At 52.5% G+C, this 25060-nt stretch overlaps 1 pseudogene; it reads right to left on the bottom strand.

Annotated features, from left to right (window-relative positions):
• Positions 1 to 526: 526 nt before the first annotated feature.
• On the bottom strand, positions 527 to 23639 carry LOC129715508 (adenylosuccinate synthetase isozyme 2-like; annotated as a pseudogene).
• Between the last annotated feature and the right edge of the window lie 1421 nt (positions 23640 to 25060).

The raw sequence follows: 25060 nt of genomic DNA, 5'->3' as shown, positions 1-25060 counted from the left end.
GATGGCTGCCCAGCCGCCACCTGCACCGGCCCGGACGTCGACACCTTGGTAGAAGTCAAATTTGTGCAAACTCACTAATACTTTAGACACACAACTCCTGCTGGAGTGCTTGTAGTTTTGGCTGCGAAAGACGCGCAGGCGGCTTTTGTTTGCGTTTAAAAAAAATAAAATATAAAAATAAGCCCCTGGTTCCACAGGGGACTGTGTGTGTGTGTGTGTGTGTGTGTGTGTGTGTGTGTGTGTGTGTGTGTGTGTGTGTGTGTGTGTGTGTGTGTGTGTGTGTGTACGTGTGTGTGTGTACGTGTGTGTGTCTCTCTCGTTCTCAGCTGGTTTGATCCTCGATGAACAGCTCTGTGCTTCAGCGCGGTCGATGGGCAGTTTACGGAGGATCTGGCTGGTGATGGGTACCAGGCCGCTGGTCGGACTTGTCAGGCGTTGGCTGGTTCTTCATCGTAGGGGGTTTGCGGTCTGAAGTAGGATTGGGGCGGTGAGGGGTGGGGGGGGGGGGGGGGGGGGGGGGGGGTGGGGGGAGGGGGGTGGGGGCCTATTAATTTTGGCATTCACACATGTCTTCAGAACAGCTTGATCATGCACTCCCGTGACTTTCCGATGCCGATCCATTTAACTGCAAGGAGAAAAGCGCGAGGTGAGGGGGGTGGGAGGATGTGAACAGTTCTTTCTCTACCGCCCCCCCCTTCCTCAACCCCACCCAAACTGAGGTAATTACTCCCTGTTGTAGAACACTACATAAGATGGACACAAAAGTGCTGGAGCAACTCAGTGGGTCAGGCAAAGTCTTTACATAGAAACATAGAAACATAGAAATTAGATGCAGGAGTAGGCCATTCGGCCCTTCGAGCCTGCACCGCCATTCAATATGATCATGGCTGATCATCCAACTCAGTATCCCGTACCTGCCTTCTCTCCATACCCCCTGATCCCCTTAGCCACAAGGGCCACATCTAACTCCCTCTTAAATATAGCCAATGAACTTGCCTCAACTACCCTCTGTGGCAGAGTTCCAGAGATTCACCACTCTCTGCGTGAAAAAAGTTCTTCTCATCTCGGTTTTAAAGGATTTCCCCTTTATCCTTAAGCTGTGACCCCTTGTCCTGGACTTCCCTAACATCGGGAACAATCTTCCTGCATCTAGCCTGTCCAACCCCTTTTAGATATCTGAAGAAAGGTCCTGACCCGAAACGTCACCTTTTCCCTTTTTCCCTTTCTCCAGAGGTGCTGCCTGACCCGCTGAGTTACTCCAGCATTTTGGGTCTGTCTTCGGTGTAAACCAGCATCTGCTGTTCCTTCCTACACATCTTTAGATTAGTTTAACTTAAGAGACATGGGGCAAAACGAGGCTCTTCGGCCCATCGAGTCAGCGCCAACCAGCGATCACCTCGTACACTAGCACTAGCACTACACACCTACAAACCTGTACGTCTTTGGAGCGTGGGAGGAAACCGAAGCACCCGGGGAAAACCCACGAGGACACGGAGAGAAGGTACAAGCTCTGTACAGACGGCACCCGTGGCTAGGATTGAACCGGGGTCTCTGGTGGCATGAGGCAACAACTCTAACGCTGCGCCATCGTGCTGTGGTCAGACTAAACCTTTGGAGCGTGGGAGGAAACTGGAGCACCAGGAGAAAGCCCACACGGCCACGGGGACTCGGTGGCCTGAAACACCCGTTTCCACACTGTGCCTCTCTAGAGTCAGGATTGAACGAAGCGCGGTGAGGCAGCGGCACTACCCGCTGCGCCACTCTGCCGTCCAGGTGGAGCTCATGGCCGTTGCGATGGTGTTTGATGGATCAAACTCCACCCCTCCCCTCCCTATTTACGACTGATCGAATGTCTAGATGACGGTAGGAGAACGAACAAGACCTGGACACAGTCTCGGAGGGGCGTTGAGGAGCAGACAGTCACACAGCGTGGAAACAGGCCCTTTGGCCCAACCTTCCCACACCGACCAACATCCCCCATCTACACTAGTCCCACCTGCCTGCGTTTGACCCATATCCCTCTAAACCGGTCCTATCCATATACCTGTCTAACTGTTTCATAAACGTTGCCTCAACTACCTCCTCCGGCAGCTCGTTCCATACACCCACCACCCTCTGTGTGATAAAGTTGCCCCTCGGGTTCCTTTCAAATCTCCCCCCCCCCGATTCTCGATTCCCCCGCTCTGGGCAAGATATTCTGCTTGTGTGTGTTCCCTTCCCCAGTACTCACTCGGCACGTCGACGTGCTCCACGATGAAGTCCACGTATTTCTTGGCGTTGTCCGGCAGCTCGCTGAAGGAGCGCGCGTCCTCTGTGCTCTTCATCCAGCCCGGCAGAGTGACGTAGTCCACCTGTACCTTGTTCAGCACCTCTTGGTTAGCTGGAGGCAGGGAGACAGACCGGGGTCAGGCTGGGTGGCTCGGCCTTTTGGAGTGGAAACGCGCGCGCACAAACACTTAGACAGACAGACATACACAGTCACACACACACGCAGATACACACACACACGCAAACAGTCACACACACACAGAGACAGTCACACACACACGCAAACAGACACACACACGCAGACAGACACACACACGCACACACACACACGCACACACACACACAGTCTCACACACACACGCAGACAGTCACACACACAGTCACACACACACGTAAACAGTCACACACACACGCAGACAGTCACACGCACACGCACAGACACACACGCAGTTACAGACACAGATAGTCACACACACAGACAGACACACATACAATCAGTCACACACAGTCACAGACAGAATCACAGAGTCTCACACACACAAACAGGCAGTCACACACACAGAGGCACACACACAGGCACACACACAGTCACACACAGACAGAATCAGTCACACACACACACACAGTCACACACGCACCGGCAGAATCACAGTCACACACGCAGTCACATGCAGACACGACATGGCCTTTTCTCACCATCTTTAGTTAGGATTATTGTCCCGTGTACCGAGGTACAGTGAAAAGCTTCTGTTGCGTGCTAACCAGTCAGCGGAAAGACAATACATGATTACAATCGAGCCGCCCACAGTGTACAGATACAGGATAAAAGGGAATAATGTGAATAACGTTTAGTGCAAGATAAACCCAATCAAAGATAAGTCGGATTAAAGATAGTGCGAGGGTCTCCAATGAGGCAGATAGTAGTTCAGGACCACAGTCTAGTTGTGGCAGCTTCTACACATGTGCCGTGGGAAAGCATATTGTCAGGATGCATCACGGCACGGTTTGGGAACAGCTCCGTCTAAAACCCGCAAGAAACCGCAGGGAATTGTGAACAGTTGCAGCCCAGACCATCACACAAACCAACCTCCCTTCCATTGACTCCATCTACACCTCATGCAGCCGCGGCAAGGCCGGCAGCATCATCAAGGACCAGTGGAGACTTTCATGAGAGAGAGCTAGATAGGGCTCTTAAAGATAGCGGAGTCAGGGGATATGGGGAGAAGGCAGGAACGGGGTACTGATTGGGGATGATCAGCCATGATCACATTGAATGGCGGTGCTGGCTCGAAGGGCCGAATGGCCTCTACTCCTGCACCTATTGTCTATTGTCACTCCTTCTCCCCTCTCCCGTCAGGCAAAAGGTACAGAAGTGTGAAAACGCACACCTCCACGATTCAGGGACAGTTTCTTCGCAGCTGAATCATCAGGCAACTGAATCATCCCACCCACAACTACAGGGTAATGTTTAAGAAGGAACTGCAGATGCTGGAAAATCGACGGTAGACAAAAGTGCTGGAGAAACTCAGCAGGTGCAGCAGCATCTATGGAGCGAAGGATATAGGCAACGTTTCGGGCCAAAACCCTTCTTCAGAAGAAAGGAAAAAGGAAGAGGAGGAGCCCGAGTCTGAAGAAGGGTTTCGGCCCGAAACGTTGCCTATTTCCTTCGCTCCATAGATGCTGCTGCACCCGCTGAGTTTCTCCTCTATGGAGCGAAGGAAATAGGCAACGTTTCGGCCCGAAACCCTTCCGGGTTTCGGCCCGAAACGTTGTCTATTTCCTTCAGGGTTTCGGCCCGAAACGTTGCCTATTTCCTTCGCTCCATAGATGCTGCTGCACCCGCTGAGTTTCTTCAGCACTTTTGTATAACTAGAGGGTAGTCCTGTCCTACCAACTACCTCACTGGTGACCCTTGGACTATCTTTCATCGGACTTTACCTTGCACTAAACGTTATTCCCTTTATCCTGTATCTGTACACCGTGGACGGCTCGATTGTAATCATGTATTGTCTTTCCGCTGACTGGTTAGCACGCAACACAATGCTTTTTACTGTACCTCGGTCAGTACAGGTGTCAATATACTAAACTGATAGTATTTCCGCTGACTGGTTAGCACGGAACAAAAAGCTTTTCACTGTACCACGCTAACCTGCCCACCTGGAAAGTAGGGGATGGTCTTCCCTTCAAGCTTGTAACCCACTCCAATCTTTATTTCTTGAAACGTGTCCAGGATATCCAATTTGGTCAGGGCCAGCCTAAGAGGGGGAAATAAAGTACACTCCCATCACAACGGAACGTCTGCAGGAAGGAACTGCAGGTGCTGGTTTAAACCGGAGACGGACACAGAACGCTGGAGTAACTCAGCGGGACAGGCGAAGAGAAGGAATGGGCAACGTTTCGGGTGGAGGCGGCTTTTTGTGTTGCAACATCTCACCAACAAGGTGACAAATACTGATGACTATATGGAGTTAAATCTAATTACAGGTTGGGTGATGGGTGGGGCGGGATGAGAAGCAGGTATATCATCACCTTTTGTTTTTCTGTCTGTTTTTCTTCTTTTTATTTCTCTACATCTTCCTTATTTATTTTACTTACTCTTTGGCGACACCAATTTGGTAGTAAACATAGAAAATAGGTGCAGGAGTAGAGGCCATTCAGCCCTTCGAGCCTGCACCACCATTCGATATGATCATGGCAGATCATCCAACTCAGTATCCCATCCCTGCCTTCTCTCCATACCCCCTGATCCCTTTAGCCACAAGGGCCACATCTAACTCCCCTCTTAAATATAGCCAATGAACTGTGGCCTCAACTACCTTCTGTGGCAGAGAATTCCACTCCCTGGGTGTAAAAAATAAATTCTCATCTCGGTCCTAAAAGTCTTCCCTCTTATCCTTAAACTGTGTGACCCCTAGTTACGATTACAATACAATACAATTTATTTGTCACTTGAACCTCATAGAGGCTCAAGTGAAATGTTGTTTCTGCAGTCATACATACAAGAAAAAAAAGACCCAAGACACAACACAATTTACACAGACATCCATCACAGCGCATCTCCACCTCGCTGTGATGGAAGGCAAAAAAAACGTATCTCTCCCCTGCACTTCCCTCTCCCCCCGATGTCAGAGTCTGGACTTCCCCAACATCGGGAACAATCTAGGGGTTCTATCCTTACACATTCGACTTTTTCTCTCTCTTGCTTTGTCTATCTTAACTATAAGCTAAAAATTAATACTGAAGCGGTGCAATAACTGTATTATGTCATATGCCATGCGGCTGGTTATAATTTTGTACACTGCTTCTAATGTAAAGCACTTTGGTGTCAATGCGAGTTGACTTCAAACGTGCTATATAAATGAAACTTACTTACTAATAAATTTAAAAAAAATTAAATTTTATTTTTATTAGCAGTACAGTAAATCACATTAATACATCGCATATATCTTATTACATTATGTTGTGCCACTTCATTTTTTGAGCTTTAAAAAAGATAGAAATAAAAGAAGTAAGGAAAGTTTAATAAAAATTTAAATGTGAAAATTTAAAAAAAGACTGCTGACAATATTCTAAATGCGGACTCACAAATGTCTCATATAACTGCGGTCTCACCTCCCAACTTCTCAACCCGAAACGTCACCCATTCCTTCTCCCCAGAGGAAAGCGCTCCAGAGGGCCATTGACAACGCCCAGAGGATTGTCGGCTGCCCTCTCCTTACCTTGGAGGACTTACACAGTTCCCGCTGCACCAAAAAATCCCAGAATATCATAAAGGACATCTCCCACCCCGGACACTCCCTGTTTGAACTGTTGCCGTCAGGCAGACGGTACAGATCTACAAGGACAAGGACAAATAGACTAAAAAACAGTTTTTACCCCACTGCTATAAAAGCACTAAATGTGGCCGCCAAGGAACGCAGGGGCGAGACATACTAAGGGACTGGTACACTGTGAAATCGACAGAAGGATGGAGGGTTGGGTGTTTATGCGTGCTTTGTTCGTGATATTTATTTAGTTGTTTATCTTTTAATATTTTACCTTGTATGTATCGTTAGCTTTTAGAAATGTTTGAATGCTGCACTGACTGGCTGACATTTTAAATTTCGTTGTACATGGTTCATGTTACAATGACAATAAAGAAACTATTCTATTCTATTCTACTTCTAGATGCTGCCCGTCCCATTGAGTCACTCCAGGGATACTGATTGTGGATGATCAGCCATGATCACAAAGAATGGCGGTGCTGACTCAAAGGTCAAAATGGCCTCCTCCTGCACCCATTTGCAATATTTCTAATATTCATATTTGGCGGGAGGGGTGGGTGGGCGGAGCTGACAGGAAGGGGGTGGGGGGGCTAGGGATCGGCGGGGTGGGCGGGGCAGACTCACGCTGAGAAGCCGTTGATCATGTGGGCGTATTTGACCAGCACCAGGTCCAGCCAGCCGCACCGCCTCCTGCGGCCCGTAGTCACCCCGAACTCCCGGCCTCGTGACTGCAGCAACTCGCCAAACTCCTGGGGGGGGGGGGGGGGGGGGGAAGACACAGAGCGGTCGGGGGGGGGGATCGGTCGAGAACGAGGGTGGCGCAGCGGTAGAGTCGCTGCCTCACAGCGACTCTGAGACCCCGGTTCCATCCTGACTACGGGTGCTGTCTGTACGGAGTTTGCACGATCTCCCTGTGACCTGCGTGGGTTTTCTCCGGGTGCCTCCGCTTCCCGCCCACACTCCACAAAGACGTGCAGGTTTGTAGGTAAATTGCGTGTAGGATAGTGTTGGTGTGCGGGGGCGATCGCTGTGTGGCCTCGGGCTAATTACATTAAATCACTGAAAGACCCAAAATGTCATCCGGCAACTTGAAGGTCCCCAACCCAAAAACGTCACCCATTGTCTGAAGGGTCCCAACTTGAAAGGTCACCTCTAGTCTGAACAAGGGTCCTGACCTGAAACCTCCCCCCCCCCCCCCCCCCCCCACAGTCTGAAGAAGGACCCCAACACTAAACGGTCCTGACTATGGGGTGCTTTGTCTGTACGTCCTCCCCGTGACCTGCGTGGTTAATTAAGGGACAGAAGTTTAGGGGTAATATGAGGGGGAACTTCTTTACTCAAGAGAGTGGTAGCGGTGTGGAATGAGCTTCCAGTGGAAGTGGTGGAGGCAGGTTCATTGGTATCATTTAAAAATAAATTGGATAGGCATATGGATGAGAAGGGAATGGAGGGTTATGGTATGAGTGCAGGCAGGTGGGACTAAGGGGAAAAAAAATTTGTTCGGCACCCTGAGATGGCCTGTTTCCGTGCTGTAATTGTTATATGGTTATATGGTTTTTCTCCGAGATTTTCGGTTTCCTCCCACACTCCCAAGGCGTGGAGGTTGCAGTATGAAGGAGGGTGAAGGGGCGGAGAGAGCGAGTGGTGCTTCAGTCAGCCAGCCAGCGAGCCAGCGGTGGGGGAACGGCAACTCACGTTTTTCTGCTCGGTGGGGAAGGCGCCGACTCCGACCCGGGTGGTGTAGGCCTTCACCACCCCGTACACCTTGCCCACGTAGTGAGGGGGGATTCCCAGCCCCGTGCACACCCCGCCCACGGTGCAGTTGGAAGAGGTCACGAAGGGGTAGGTCCCTGCGAGAGAACGAGAGTGGAGTTGGCCGTCACGCTGTACCGAGGTGCGGCGAAAGGCTTTTTTGTCGCGCGCTATCCAGCCAGCGGAAAGACAATGGACGATTCCAATCGAGCCGTCCACAGTGTGCAGATACAGTGCGGGGAGGAGCTGCATATGTTGGTGGCCTCTCTCCACTGGCCTCCCTGTGCGGTTCCGTATAAACAAGATTCTCCTCCATGTCTACAAAGGCTACATAAAAAGTCTTCTCACCCACCACTCCACCTCCAGGCCCCTCAGATCGGCCGGCTTGGGGTTGCTGAATATCCCACGGTCTGGGCATAAGCTCAGGGGCGACACGTGCCTTTGCGGTTGCAGCCCCTAGACTGTGGAACAGCAGCATCCCCCTTTCCCATCAGAACGAACAGCCCCCTCCATCGGCTCTTTTAAATCAAGACTAAAGACTTATCTATACTCCCAAGCCTTTCCTGACGTCCTCTGAGTGAGGGCTACATGTATATATGTATGTAGTTTGTTTTGTTGTGCTAGTCTTATAACAAATGTAAAGCACTTTGGCCAACGAGAGTTGTTTTTTAAATGTGCTATAAAAATAAATGTGACTTGACTTAAACCAAAGATAGACACAAAAAAGCTGGACTAACTCAGCTGGACAGGCAGCATGTCTGGATTGAGGGAATGGGTGACATTTTGGGTCGAGACCCTTCGGCAGAGGTGGAGTTAAAGTGTTTAACATTTTTCCTAGATCCTCATTCCCTTTGTCATGTTTTCACACCTAACACCGCCTTATCTATACACTTCCTTATCTATGTCCCTCCCTTTTATCATCAGTCTGAAGAAGGGTCTCGACCCGAAACGTCACCCATTCCTTCTCTCCAGAGATGCTGCCTGTCCCGCTGAGTTACTCCAGCTCTTTGTGTCCATCTGCAGATACTCTGTACTGATTTAAGGTGAAGGGGAAAAGATTTAATAGGAATCTGAGGGGTAACATTTTTCCACACAAAGGGTGGTGGGTGAATGGAATGTGCTGCCGGAGGAGGTGGTTGAGGCTGGGACTATATCGCAAGGGACTAGTCAGGTACACGGATAGGGTAGGTTTTGAGGGATATGGGCCAAACGCAGGCAGATGGGACTAGTGTTGCTGGGACATGTTGGCCAGTGTGGAAAAGTTACATAGAAAATAGGTGAAGGAGGAGGCCATTCTGCCCTTCGAGCCAGCACCGCCATTCATTGCGATCATGGCTGATCGTCCCCCATTAATAACCCGTTCTCTCCATAATCCGGTGTGGGCAAGTTGGGCCGAAGGGCCTGTTTCCGTGCTGTATGACTCTAGGTGGGACTAGTGTAGATGGGACATGTTGGCCGGTGTGGGCCGAAGTGTAGGTGGGGGCACGCCCTCAATGGGCTTGCCCCCACCTACATCAAAAGTCTGCTTACCCACCACACCACCTCCAGGCCCCTCAGATCGGCCGACTTGGGGTTGCTGAATATCCCACGGTCTAGGCATAAGCTCAGGGGCGACCGTGCCTTTGCGGTTGCAGCCCCTAGACTGTGGAACAGCATCCCCTTTCCCATCAGAACGAACAGCCCCCTCCATCGACTCCTTTAAGTCGAGACTTAAAGCTCATCTCTACTCCCAAGCCTTTCTTGATGTCCTCTGAGCGAGGGCTATATGTATGTAGTGATGTCTGTACTTAATCTATGAACCACTGTTGTATAACGTTAGTACCTCCACCAATGTAAAGCACTTTGGCCAACGAGAGTTGTTTTTTAAATGTGCTATATGAATAAAAGTGACTTGACTTGACTAGTGTAGATGGGACATGTTGGCCGGTATGGGCACGTTGGGCCTGTTTCAGTGCTGTACGATTCTAGCTGGGACTAGTGTAGATGGGACATGTTGGCCGGCGTGGGCAAGTTGGGCCGAAGGGCCTGTTTCCGTGCTGTGCGACTCTAGGTGGGACTAGTGTAGATGGGACATGTTGGCCGGTGTGGGCCTGTTTCCATGCTGTACGACTCTAGCTGGGACTAGTGTAGATGGGACATGATGGCCGGTGTGGGCTGGATGCCTGTTTCCGTGCTGCAGGACTCTAGGTGGGACTGGTGTAGATGGTGCATGTTGGCCGGTGTGGGCTGGATGCCTGTTTCCGTGCTGCAGGACTCTAGGTGGGACTAGTGTAGATAGGGCATGTCGGTCGGGGTGGGTGGGACTGGTGTAGTTGGGGCATGTCGGTCCGGGTGGGACTGGTGTAGATGGGGCATGTTGGTCGGGGTGGGACTAGTGTAGATGTTTCCGTGCTGTACGACTCTAGGTGGGACTAGTGTAGATGGGACATGTTGGCCGGTGTGGGCTGGATGCCTGTTTCCGTGCTGTATGACTCTAGGTGGGACTAGTGTAGATGGGACATGTTGGCCGGTGTGGGCTGGATGCCTGTTTCCATGCTGTACGACTCTAGGTGGGACTGGTGTAGATGGGGCATGTTGGCCGGGGTGGACTAATGTAGATGGGGTATGTTGGTCGGGTTGGGCCTCGTGATGGGGATGGGGCATGTTGACTCTAGGTGGGACTGGTGTAGATGGGGCATGTTGGCCGGTGTGGGCAAGATGGGCCGAACGGCCTGTTTCCATACTGTATCACTCTAGGTGGGACTAATGTAGATGGGGCATGTTGCATAGATAGTGGGCTGGATGCCTGTTTCCGTGCTGTACGACTCTAGGTGGGACTAGTGTAGATGGGGCATGTTGGCCGGTGTGGGCTGGATGCCTGTTTCCATGCTGTACGACTCTAGGTGGGACTGGTGTAGATGGGGCATGTTGGCCGGTGTGCGCCTGTTTCCGTGCTGTATGACTCTAGGTGGGACTGGTGTAGTTGGGGCATGTTGGCCGGTGTGCGCCTGTTTCCGTGCTGTATGACTCTAGGTGGGACTGGTGTAGATGGGGCATGTTGGCCGGTGTGGGCCGAAGCGCCTGTTTCCGTGCTGTATGACTCTAGGTGGGACTAGTGTAGATGGGGCATGTTGGCCAGAGTGGGCCTGTTTCCATGCGGTACGACTCTAGGTGGGACTAGTGTAGATGGGACATGTTGGCCGGTGTGGGCTGAAGGGCCTGTTTCCGTGCTGCAGGACTCTTGGCAGATCTTGCGCGCGGAGGGCACAGCCTTACCGAAATCAATGTCGAGCAGCGTGGCATTTGCGCCCTCTACCAGGATCTTCTTGGGCGGCCCGTGCAGAGCCTTGTACATGAAGTAGACGCCGTCCTTGACCAGAGGCCGCACTCGCTCAGCGTAGACCTGCCCACACGAGAGGAACATTGAATGAACATTGGTACACAAAATTGCTGGGGAAACTCAGCGGGTGCAGCAGCATCTATGGAGCGAAGGAAATATGGAAATAGACAACGTTTCGGGCCGACCCGGAAGGGTTTCGGGCCGAAACGTCGCCTATTTCCTTCGCTCCATAGATGCTGCTGCACCCGCTGAGTTCCTCCAGCAATTTTGTTTACTAGAATGTTGCCTGGGTTTCAATATCAATATCAATCAATATTTATTACATGTCATTTGAACCCCAGTGGGGCTCAAACGAGACTCCGTTTCCACAGCCATACATACAAAGACAATTTCCCACAGACATACACACAATTTAATTCACACAAACATCCTGGGGGGGGGGGGAGAAGGAAGGAAAAAGGGAGGAGGAGGAGCCCGAGGGCGGGCGGATGGGAGGGTGGGAGGAGACAGCTAGAGGGTTAAGGAAGGGGAGGAGACAGCAAGGGCTAGCAAAATTGGGAGAATTCAATGTTAATGCCATCCGGACGCAAGCAACCCAGGCGGAATATGAGGTGCTGTTCCTCCAATTTCCGCTGTTGCTCACTCTGGCAATGGAGGAGACCCAGGACAGAGAGGTCGGATTGGGAATGGGAGGGGGAGTTGAAGTGCTGAGCCACCGGGAGGTCAGGTTGGTTATTGCGGACTGTGAGCGGAGGTGTTCGGCGAAACGATCGCCAAGCCTCCGCTTAGTCTCCCCGATGTAGATCAGCTGACACCTAGAGCAGCGGATGCAGTAGATGAGGTTGGAGGAGATGCAGGTGAACCTTTGTCGCACCTGGAACGATTGCTTGGGTCCTTGAATGGAGTCGAGGGGGGGGGTGAAGGGACAGGTGTTGCATTTCTTGCGGTTGCATATTGAATGAACATTGCTGCCCCCAACACGCACCGACTGCCGGACCTCCCTGACTGGCGCCCCCTTTAGCCTTCAGCGATACAACGCAGAAACAGGCCCTACCAACCACCCAGTCCGCGCTGACCAGCGATCACCCCGAACACTACACACTAGGGACAACTTACGAAAGGCAATGAACCTACAGACGTGCACGTCTTTGGAGCGTGGGAGGAAACCGGAGCACCCGCAGAAAACCCACGCGGTCACAAGGAGAACGTTCAACAGACAATGAGTCAACAGGATAATAGAGAGAGTACATGAGGAGAATTTACTAGAATGCTTGCTCTGGGTGCGGCAACTATTACTATGTTACAAAACCTACAGATCGATAGGAATCTGAATAAGTTAGCGTTTTTATGCTCTGGAGCGTTTTAAACGGTTACTAGGGGGGACATGAGCCTAGAGGTCTTTAACGAAAATGATGAGAGGGATAGACAGAGTTCTAATGTTTGGAAAAGTCTCTTTTCCCTCTTGAGCCCCAGGGTTTTAGATTCAAACAATTAAAGGATGTACCTTATTTTTACATTAAATGGGGCATATATATAACCGTATATATCAAGTTATCTATAACGAATAGTTCATTTTGGGCTTTTTATATCCCGCAGTATTTTTCTCGGCATTTGAGGGTGATCCAGCGCTGTGGAATGAGCTAAACCAGCGCCAGTGGAAGTGGTGAAAGGCGAGGTTCATTTGGTTTACAGCATTTAAAAATAAATTGGATTTGGCATAAATGGATGAAAAGGGAATGGAGGGTTATTGTACGAGTGAATAATCTTTGTGGGACTTAGGCTATTTAAAAATGTTAATTTGTTCGGAAATGGACGTTTTTGTAGGGCCGAGATGGCCTGTTTCCGTGCTGTAATTGTTATATGGTTATATGGTTAATCCCCGCAACCAGGATAGAAAGTCTTCAGAGATGAAACTGCAGATGCCGTCAAATCAAAGGTAGGCATAAATTGACTGGGGAAACTCAGCGGGTGCGGCATTGCTACATCTATGGAGCGAAGGAAATAGGCAACGTTTCGGGACGAAACGTTGCCTATTTCCTTCGCTCCATAGATGCTGCCGCACCCGCTGAGTTTCCCCAGCAATTTTGTCCGCCAGGATAGAATGGCGGGCGCTGTAAGGCAGCAGCTCTACCGCTGCACCACCACCGCGCCGCCCGTCCTTTCCCCTGTACCTCCGCACATAAACGACGATAAGCAACCTAAACCTAAAATGGGAGGCCTGACCCCCCCCCCCCCCCCCCACTCCACTTACCTTCAACATCTCCAGCTCTCCCTTGATGTCGATGCTCAGCTTGGGGTACATGGCTTTGTAGTGGTTGGCGAGGACTGTGAAGCTGGAGAGAGTAGAGTTGTAAGTACGCCGTGCATTTACAGTGCACCTCTTTACCTGCTCGATTAGATTAGATTAGATTTGATCCATTATTTGTCATTCAGACATAGAAACATAGAAATTAGGTGCAGGAGTAGAGGCCATTCGGCCCTTCGAGCCTGCACCGCCATTCAATATGATCATGGCTGATCATCCAACTCAGTATCCCGTACCTGCCTTCTCTCCATACCCTCTGATCCCCTTAGCCACAAGGGCCACATCTAACTCCCTCTTAAATATAGCCAATGAACTGTGTGGCCTCAACTACCCTCTGCGGCAGAGAGTTCCAGAGATTCACCACCCTCTGTGTGAAAAAGGTTCTTCTCAAGACCTTGCGGTCTGAACTGAATTTCGTTGCCTGCAGCCATGCATATAATAATAAACAACAAAACACACAATAAACACAAATTAACATCCACCACAGTGAGTTCACTCGGCACCTCCTCACTGTGATGGAGGCAAAAGTCTTAAAGTCTCTTCAGATTCAGATTCAGATTCAATTTAATTGTCATTGTCAGTGTACAGTACAGAGACAACGAAATGCACAAAATTCCCCTCCTTATTCTCCCTCTGCCCTGAGGAGATCCAGGCCTCCGATGTTGTTACCCCACCGGGCGATGGTAAGTCAGTCCCGCTCCGCAAACGGGCCGGTTCAAGCTCCTCCGCGGCCCGGGGTGGTCGAAGCTGCCAAAGGTGCCGCCCTCCAGTCCAGCGGACGCAGCTGTTGCCGCGGGAGCTCCGCAAAGACAGGTCACCGGCCCGTGACATGCGAGCTCCCGACCGACAATGTCGTCCACTGGCCCGCGGCCGAGCCCCGGACCCAGGTTCACAACTCACGAGATGGTGTCTCAGTGGTAGACCGCTGGGTACATCAAAACAGTCTACGACAACCGAAGATAGACACAGGAATAACTGCTGGAGTAGCTCAACGGGTCAGGCATCTGGATAATAGGGGGACGTTTCGGATCAGGGCCCTTCAAAGCCGAATTATCATTCATTGTGTCAGAGACGACTTTAGGTGCAGGAGTAGAGGCCATTCAGCCCTTCGAGCCAGCACCGCCATTCGATGTGATCATGGCTGATCATCCCCAATCAGTACCCCGTTCCTGCCTTCTCCCCATATCCCCTAACTTTGCTCTCTCTTGAAAGCACCCAGAGAACCGGCCTCCACCGCCCTCTGAGGCAGAGAATTCCACAGACTCACAACTCTCTGTGAGGAAAAGTGTTTCCTCGTCTCCGTTCTAAATGGCTTACCCCATATTCTTAAACTGTGTGTGTGTGTGTGGCCCCTGGTTCTGGACTCCCCCCAACATCGGGAACATGTTTCCTGCCTCTCGCGTGTCCAAACACTTAACAATCTTGTATGTTTCAATGAGATACCAAGATCTCAAGATCCTTTCTTGAACTTTGACAGGTGCACAGTGGAGAGCACATTGACCGGGTTGCATCACGGCCTGGTTCGGCAACTTGAACGCCCAGGAGCGAAGGCGACTAAAACGTGGCGATCACTGGCCCGGCCCATCACGGGTTCAGACCTCCCCAACAATCGAGGGGATCTACAGGAGTCGCTGGCTCCCAGGATCATCAACGACCCACACCACCACCCTGGCTACCCTCTCATTTCACTCCTGCCATATAACAATTACAGCACGGAAACAGGCCATCTCGGCCCTACAAGTCCGTGCCGACACAACTTTTTTTCCCTTCGTCCCACCTGCCTGCACTCATACCATAACCCTCCATTCCCTTCTCATCCATATGCCTATCCAATTTATTTTTAAATGATACCAACAAACCTGCCTCCACCACTTCCACTGGAAGCTCATTCCATACCGCTACCACTCTCTGAGTAAAGAAGTTCCCCCTCATGTTACCCCTAAACTTCTGTCCCTTAATTCTGAGGTCATGTCCTCTTGTTTGAATCTTCCCTATTCTCAATGGGAAAAGCTTGTCCACGTCAACTCTGTCTATCCCTCTCATCATTTTAAAGACCTCTATCAAGTCCCCCCTTAACCTTCTGCGCTCCAGAGAATAAAGACCTAACTTATTCAACCTTTCTCTGTAACTTAGTTGTTGAAACCCAGGCAACATTCTAGTAAATCTCCTCTGTACTCTCTCTATTTTGTTGACATCCTTCCTATAATTGGGCGACCAAAATGGTACACCATACTCCAGATTTGGTCTCACCTTCGCCATCGGCAAGAAAGTATAGGAACTTAAAAACGATGATGTCTAGGTTCAGGAGCAGCTTCTTCCCAACAACTATCGAGCTGCCTCAAAAGGTCACAGGGAGAACAGGCAAACTCCCCACGCGCGCGCACGCACACACACGCACACACAGAGATACGCGAACACACACACACACACACACACACAGATACGCGAACGCACACACACACACACGCACACACGCACACACACACACACATATACGTGCGTGCCCGAGGTGGGGATCGAACCAGCGTCCTGAGGCAGTGGCTCTACCCATCCCTCCTTCCCCTGCGTACAGTTGTGGTCTCCAAATCTGAGCTAGGACATTATTGCCATAGAGGGAGTGCAGAGAAGGTTCACCAGACTGATTCCTGGGATGTCAGGACTGTCTTATGAAGAAAGACTGGATAGCCTTGGTTTATACTCTCTAGAATTTAGGAGATTGAGAGGGGAATTGAATTGAATTGAATTGAATTCCTTTATTGTCATTCAGAGAGGAGATCTTATAGAAACTTACAAAATTCTTAAGGGGTTGGACAGGCTAGATGCAGGAAGATTGCTCCCGATGTTGGGGAAGTCCAGGACAAGGGGTCACAGCTTAAGGATAAGGGGGAAATCCTTTAAAACCGAGATGAGAAGAACTTTTTTCACACAGAGAGTGGTGAATCTCTGGAACTCTCTGCCACAGAGGGTAGTTGAGGCCACACAGTTCATTGGCTATATTTAAGAGGGAGTTAGATGTGGCCCTTGTGGCTAAGGGGATCAGGGGGTATGGAGAGAAGGCAGGTACGGGATACTGAGTTGGATGATCAGCCATGATCGTATTGAATGGCGGTGCAGGCTCGAAGGGCCGAATGGCCTCTACTCCTGCACCTAATGTCTATGTTTCTATGTTTCCCCCTTACCGCTTCGTGAACTCCTCAAAGTCCGAGAGCAGGTCGCAGATGCGCAGGCCGGTCCGTGAGGCTTTCGACGCGTACACGGGGCCGATCCCTTTCTTGGTCGTTCCCAGGCTGACGGCGAGAAGAAAAAAAAAGCAGGCGTTAGAGCTGAGCCGGTATTATCCGGGGACCCACCTCCCCTCTCCCCCCTCTCCCCCCCCCCCCCCCCCCCCCGCCCCCGCCTACACTCCCCAGCGGAAGGAAGGCACGAGGGACTGACATTTTGCCGGCTTGCTCCTGCCGCTGCTGCTCCTGCGCTTCATCGACCGCCTGGTGGAAGTCGAACACTGGGGACGAGAGGACACACACACACACACACACAGCCGCTCGTTACCGACCCAGCCAACACAATGCAGGCACCTCATCCGCACTGAGGCACGTCTACAGAGCCCTCCCACCCAAACCCTCCATGCAGACCAAGATGCCTATCCAAACTAATCCCATTCCCCCCCCCCCCCCCCCCCCCCACCACCCCCCCCCGTGTATGGCCCGCACCCTCTAACAAAGGGTGGTGGATGTATGGGACGAGCTGCCAGAGGAGGCAGCTACTGCAACAACATCTGTACCGAGAAGGGTCTCGACCCGAAACGTCACCTACTCCTTCTCTCCAGAGATGCTGTCTCTAAGACCCGCTAAGTTACTCCAGTGTGTCATCAGTTTATAACAACATCTGCAGTTCCTTCCTGGACATCGAAAAGACACTTGGACAGGTACATGTAGAAACAAGGAACTGCAGGTGCCGGTTAATACACTAAAGGATACAAAGTGCCGGAGTATTTTGCTGGAACAATAACGAGACAATGGAGATGGGTTAAAGTTTTCAAAAATGGGTTAAAGTTTTTAAAAAAACACCTCAAAGTGATATTGTCTATGTAAACGAACAGTTATAATGACAGTGGCGCAGCGGGTAGAGCTACTGCCTCACTGTGTGTGTGTGTGTGTGTGTGTGTGTGTGTACGTACGTATGTGTGCATGTGTGTGCGTGAGAATGTACGTGTGTGTATGCGAGTGAGTACACACGTGTGTGTGCGTGTGCGTACATGTGTGTGCGTGAGTGAGAATGTACGTGAGTGTGTGTGTGTGTGTGTGTGTGTATGTGTGTGTGTGTGTGTGTGTGTGTGTGTGTGTGAAAGAATTGCAAATGCAGGTTTAAATGGAAGATAGACACAAAATGCTGGAGTAACTCAGCGAGACAGGCAGCATCGCTGGAGAGAAGGAATGGGTGAGACCCTTCTTCAGAGTATGTGTGTGTGTGTGTGTGTGTGTGTAGGAAAGAATTGCAAATGCAGGTTTAAATGGAAGATAGACACAAAATGCTGGAGTAACTCAGCGAGACAGGCAGCATCTCTGAAGGGAAGGAATGGGTGAGACATTTCTTCAGAGTGTGTATGTGTGTGTGTGTGTGTGTGCGCGCGCGCATGAGTGAGAGTATACGTGTGTGTGTATGTGAGTATGTACACGTGCGTGTGTGTGTATATATATAGTTTGCATGTTCTCCCCTGTGATCACGCGGGTTTCCTCCAGGTGTTCTGGCTTGCTCTCACATGAAGGTTTGTAGATTAATTGCCCCCTGGTGTGCAGTGAGTGGATGAGAAAGTTGGACAGCATACAGCATAGAACTGATGTGAACAGACGACCAATGGTCGGCGTGGACTTGGTGGGCCGAAGGGCCTGCCTCCGTGCTGTATCTCTAAACTAAATCTCCCACCCAACCTGCAAAATAGAAAATCCCCCAACTCACCTATGTGTGCTCTGTCCGAGATCACAGTCCTCGACTCCCAGCCTTCTAGACCTAAATTGTTGGATGCAGACGTGAGAGCGGTGAGTGAGCACATTAGCAGAGACCACGCACGCACACTCAAACTGGACCACACAACACAGAGATCCACACACAGAGATCCACACACAGAGATCCACACACAGAGATCCACACACAGAGATCCACACACAGAGATCCACACACAGAGATCCACACACAGAGACACACACACAGAGACACACACACAGAGACACACACACAGAGACACACACACAGAGACACACACACAGAGACACACACACACAGACACACACACACAGACACACACACACACAGACACACACACACAGAGACACACACAGAGACACACACAGAGACAGAGACACACACAGAGACACACACAGAGACACACACAGAGACACACACACAGCCATAATCACACACTTACATATAAAATTATAAAAGGACTGGAGAAGCTAGATTCAAGAAAAATGTTCCCAATGTTGGGCGAGTCCAGACCCAGGGGCCACACACAGTCTTAGAATAAAGGGGAGGTCATTTAAGACTGAGGTGAGAAAACACTTTTTCACCCAGAGAGTTGTCAATTTATGGATTTCCCTGCCACAGAGGGCAGTGGCGGCCAAGTCACTGGATGGATTTGCGAGCGAGGTAGATGGAGCTCTAGGGGCTAGTGGAGTCAAGGGATATGGGGACGGGTTATTGACAGGGGATGATCAGCCATGATCACAATGAATGGCGTTGCTGGCTCGAATGGGCGAATGGCCTCCTCCTGCACCTATTTTCTATGTTTCTATGCACTCCGGGGGCCAAACACAAACAGGGAGGGGCACACACTCACACGCGTGACCTGATACACAGGGGGCCAGACATTCATGGTGGTGGGGGGGGAACACGTATGCACACACTGGTAGATAATAGGGGGAGACATACACACAGGGGTACCTACATACTCGGACACACACGCAGACGAGATGAACCTACACCAGGCTCTCGCTGTGAGAATGACGTCACCGGGCACTGACCTTTCCCCCTGCGCAGGTTTTTCTCAGCTTCCTCGAACAGCCCAGGTAGGTGGATGACCACCCCATTGCCTGCAAACACACCAAGATCAGTCAACCTGACCCCGCTCCTCTATCCCCAGACCCAACCGCCCTCTCGCCGGCAGCAGTCCCTGATCTTGTCTGCGACCAGCGACCAGCAGCAGATAGCACGTGTCGCGTTATACAGCGTGCGCCCAACCCTGTCCTCTCAACGGCCACACGCCCACCCTACCTACAAACTACGCACCGACAACGCTCGAGGTCAGGAGCGAACCCGGGTCTCTGGTACTGATAGGGCAGCAGCCCTACCGCTGCGCCACCGCGCCGCCCCATTTAAACGTCATTTGGACAGGTACATGGGGAGATAATATGGGACCCACACGGGCAGGTGGTGGTGTAGATGGGGCATCGTACAGTCAGGTTTAAACCCAGGTCTCTGGCACTGAACGGCAGCAACTCGACGACTGCATGTCACTGTGCCAGCCTTTTTTTAATTAATTTATCATTGAAACTACCCTCTTATTTTTAGACACACTCACCAATGAAGGATGTGGCGTTCTTGTTGATGACCCCGCTGGGTAAGAGGTGGAAGTTGTACTCCACCGAATCCACCACGACCGTGTGCCCAGCATTGTTTCCGCCCTGAGATCAGAGAGGGGAGGGGGAGCGGGCGGCACAAACAGGACAACCGTTAGCGTTGCCACAGAAGGTAGTTGCGGCCAGTTCATTGGCTAGATTTAAGAGGGAGTTAGATGTGGCCCTTGTGGTTAAAGGGATCAGGGGGTATGGAGAGAAGGCAGGTATGGGATATTGATTTTGGATGATCAGCCATGCATATAATGAATGGCGGTGCAGGCTTGACGGGCCGAATGGCCTACTCCTGCACCTATTTTCTATGTTTCTATAGCCAGCCGGTCCTGTCTTACCAACTTACTACAAGCGTCAGGTGGCACGGTAGTGTTACTGCCTTACAGCGCCAGAGACCCAGGTTCCATCCTGACTGTGGGAGTTTGAACGTTCTCCCCGTGACCGCGTAGGCAGGCTTACCTCGGGTGCTCCGACTACAAGCCGGATAGACTCGGCTTGTACTCGCTAGAATTTAGAAGATTGAGGGGGGATCTTATAGAAACTTACAAAATTCTTAAAGGGTTGGACAGGCTAGATGCAAGAAGATTGTTCCCGATGTTGGGGAAGTCCAAAACAAGGGGTCACTATTTAAGGATAAGGGGGAAATCTTTTAGATGAGAAAAAAAAAAATTCATACAGAAAGTGGTAAATCTGTGGAATTCTCTGCCACAGAAGGTAGTTGAGGCCACAGTTCATTGGCTATATTTAAGAGGGAGTTAGATGTGGCCCTTGTGACTAAAGGGATCAGGGGGTATGGAGAGAAGGCAGGTACAGGATACTGAATTGGATGATCAGCCATGATCATATTGAATGTCAGTGCAGGCTCGAAGGGCTGAATGGCCTACTCCTGCACCTATTTTCTGTTTCTATGTTTCCTCCCACACTTCAAAGACGTGCAAGTTAATTTGACTTTGGAAAAATTAGTAAATTGCCCTAGTCTGTAGGACAGTGTTCTTCTTGCGTGTGGCGTGCACAGCCTAACGTTGTAGGACAACTTGTTCTATTTGATCTTACTTGATTGAGCACGCTGGGTTGACTGCATTCATTGGAACAGGTGACGGTCGTAATCTTCCACTCCAAGGACAGTGTTAATGTGCAGGGATCGCTGGCCGACGCGCACATGGTGGGCCGAATGGCCTGTTTCTGCGCTGTATCTCTAAACTAAACGATGGATACGAGGATGCGACTCGGGTGGGGGAGGGAAGGAGATATTCATTGTCTCCAGAGATGCTGCCTACCCCGAGTCACTGCACCACTTGTGTTTATCTTTGGTATAAACCAGCATCTGCACTCTGAAGAAGGGTTTTGGCGTTGCCCATTTCCTTTGCTCCATAGATGCTGCCTCACCCGCTGAGTTTCTCCAGCATTTTTGTCTACCTTCGATTTTCCAGCATCTGCAGTTCCTTCTTAAACATCTGTAGTTCCTTGTTTCTATACTACATGCAGCCACGTGGAGTTGCAGGTCGAGGTGATGTTTCAGTCTGAAAAAGGGTCTCCACCCAAAGCGTCACCTATTCCTTTTCTCCAGAGATGTTGCCTGACCCGCCAAGATAATCCAGCACTTTGTGTCTAACTTGCACCTAGTGTGGGATTATACTTTTTCGATTTATTTTAAATTTGCTCTTTTCAGGCTGGGAAAGGTATAAACTGGTGTAAATGTCCCGCAATGAGAAGTTGGAGGAGGTACAAGTGAACTTCTGCCTCTCCTGAAAAGAATATCGGGGTCCTTGGACGGAGTCATGGGCAGAGGATCACTTGCACCTCCTCCAACCTCATCTACTGTATCCGCTGTTCCAGGGGACTCCTATATATCGGCGAGACCAAGCGCTCCGTCCGCTCAGCCCGCCTAAACCTAGCTGATCTCCCAATTACCAAACACTTCAACTCCCCCTCCCATTCCCACACTGACCTTTCTGTCCTGGCCCCCCTCCATTGTCAGCAGTGAGAAACAGCACCTCATATTTTGCTTGGGCAGCTCACACCCCAGCGGTGTGAACAATGACTTCTCTAACTTCAAATAGCCCTTGCTTTCCTTCTCCCCATCCCCTCCCTCTTCCCAGCTCTCCCACCAGTCTGACTGTCTCCGACTACATTTTATCGATTTACGACATAGAGATATGCTCAGGCGGGCTAATATATGCTCACGCGGGCTGATATATGCACAGGCAGGTAATATATGCACAGGCGGGCTAATATATGCTCGGGGAGGCTAATATATGGTCAGGGAGGCTAATATATGCTCGGGGAGGCTAATATATGCTCAGGGAAGCTAATATATGCTCAGGCGGGCTAATATATACTCGGGGAGGCTAATATATGCTCAGGCGGGCTAATATATACTCGGGGAGGCTAATATATGGTCAGGGAGGCTAATATATGCTCGGGGAGGCTAATATATGGTCAGGGAGGCTAATATATGCTCGGGGAGGCTAATATATGCTCAGGGAAGCTAATATATGCTCAGGCGGGCTAATATATACTCGGGGAGGCTAATATATGCTCAGGAGGGCTAATATATGCTCAGGAGGGCTAATACGTGTTCAGGGGGGGCTAATATATGCTCAGGGGGGCTAATATATGCTCAGGGGGGGGCTAACATATGCTCAGGGGGGCTAATATATGCTCAGGGGGGCTAATACGTGCTCAGGGGGGCTAATATATGCTCAAGGGGGGGCTAATATATGCTCAGGGGGCTAATACATGCTATGGGGGGCTAATATGTGCTCAGGGAGGCTAACAAGTGCCCACAGATAATATATGCTGACGCCGGCTAAAATATGCACACGCATTCTAATACTGGTCCCCGCCCCTCCTGCAGCCCCGGAGCCGGCTCGTGGGCCGCCCCCCGCCCCCTCCTGCGGCCCCCGCCCCCCTCCCGCGGCCCCCGCCCCTCCTGCAGCCCCGCCCCGCCCCCTCCTGCAGCCCCGCCCCCTCCTGCGGCCCCGCCCCCTCCTGCAGCCCCGCCCCATCCTCCTCCTACAGCCCCGCCCCCTCCCCCTCAGCCCCGCCCCCCCTGCAGCCCGCCCCTCCAGCAGCCCCGCCCCATCCTCCTCCTGCAGCCCCGCCCCCTCCTGCGGCCCCGCCCCCTCCTGCAGCCCCCCCCGCCCCTCCTGAGGCCCCGCCCCATCCTCCTCCTGCAGCCCCCGCCCCCTCCTGCAGCCCCCCGCCCCCTCCTGCAGCCCCGCCCCCCTCCTGCAGCCCCGCCCCCCTCCTGCAGCCCCGCCCCCTCCTGCAGCCCCGCCCCCTATTACAGCCCCGCCCCCTCATGCAGCCCCGCCCCCTCATGTAGCCCCGCCCTCACCTGGCAGCGACAAACCAGCCCCGCGTCCTGCGCCAACACGTCCACCACCTTGCCTTTGCCCTCGTCCCCCCACTGGCGCCCAGTACCACCGTCACCCGGTTGCCGGGGCCGCTCGCCTCGCCTCTCCCCGTCCGCGGCCTCGACCTCGACCTCGACCTCTTGGGGCTGGGGGGGGGGGCCGTTGTCGCCCCGGGATACCGCTCCCGCTCCCGCTCCATTCTGCAGCAGCTCCGCCGCCGGGACCTCGACCTCCTCCATGTCCGCCTGCGCGCCACACTGCCGCCCGCCCGCCCCCGCCGGAACCGGAAACTCCCCTCGCCCCCGCGTCACCCCTAGCAACCCTCACCCACCCCATCCCCCCCCCCCCGCCACCGGAACCGGAACCCCGCCCTCCGCGTCACCCCTAGCACCCCACCACCCCCCCCCCCCCCCCCCCCGCCACCGGAACCGGAAACCCCCCCCCCGCGTCACCCCTATCAACCCTCACCCACCCCATTTCTCTTCCCCCCCCCCCCGCCACCGGAACCGGAAACCCCCCCCCCGCGCGTCACCCCTAGCAACCAAAGATCTTTGATCTTGGCTAGCAACCCTCCACACATTCAACAAACAGGCAATTTTACACTTTCAGAAGTCAAATCCCTCCAGACTCTGCCCTCCCCCCTTCTCCCCCCTTCTCCCCCTCCCCCCATCCCCCCCCCCCCCCTTCTCCCTCACCCATTACCCCCCCCAACTCCCCTCCCCACCTCTCCTCCTAACCCCCCTCCTCTACCCCCCCCCTCCTCCTCTCCCCTTCTCCCCCCACCCTCCCCTCCCCATCCCCCCCTAACCCATCCCCTCCTCCTCCCCCCCTCACTCCCCCACCTCCCCTCCCCATCCCCCCTAACCCATCCCCTCCTCCTCCCCCCCTCACTCCCCCCACCTCTCCCCCCCCCTTCTCCCCCCCCCTAACCCCTCCCTTCACTCCTCCCCCCCCCCCCTCACTCCCCCCACCTCCCCTCCCCATCCTCTTCTCCCCCCAACTTCTCCCCCCTAACCTCTCCCCTCCTCCCCCCTCCTCTCCCTCCTTCTCCCCCCCTCTCCCCCCTTCTCCCCCCTTCTCCCTCCTCCTCACCCATCACCCCCCCAACTCCTCCCCCCCACATCCCCTTCCACTCCCCCACCCCCCTAACCCCTCCCCTCCTTCTCCCCCTCACCCATCACCCCCCACCTCCCCTCCCCCCCCTCCCCCCCTTCTCTCCCCCTAATCCCTCCCCTCCCCTCCTCCCCTCCCCCCCCCCTCCCCCCCTTCTCCCCCTAACCCCTCCCCCTCACACCCCCAACTCCTCCCCCCTCACCACCCCCCTCCTCCCCCCTAACCCCTCACCCTTCTCCCCCAACTCCTCCCCTCACCCTCCCTTACCCACCTCACTCCCCCCCCCCCCCCCCCTCACTCACCCCTTCTAATCAGACATTTGTCTATCTCTGCCTTAAAAGTGTCCACTGACTTGGCCTCCACAGCCCTCTTGGACAATAGACAATAGGTGCAGGAGTAGAGGCCATCCAGCCCTTCGAGCCAGCACCGCCATTCAATGTGATCATGGCTGATCATCCACAATCAGTACCCCGTTCCTGCCTTCTCCCTATATCCCCTGACTCCACTATTTTTAAGAGACCTATCTAGCTCTCTCTTGAAAGCATCCAGAGAACCTG

The sequence above is a fragment of the Leucoraja erinacea genome, unplaced genomic scaffold (assembly GCF_028641065.1).
Source record: "Leucoraja erinacea ecotype New England unplaced genomic scaffold, Leri_hhj_1 Leri_120S, whole genome shotgun sequence".
Taxonomy (NCBI): domain Eukaryota; kingdom Metazoa; phylum Chordata; class Chondrichthyes; order Rajiformes; family Rajidae; genus Leucoraja; species Leucoraja erinaceus.
This window is presented reverse-complemented; position numbering and strand designations above follow the sequence as displayed.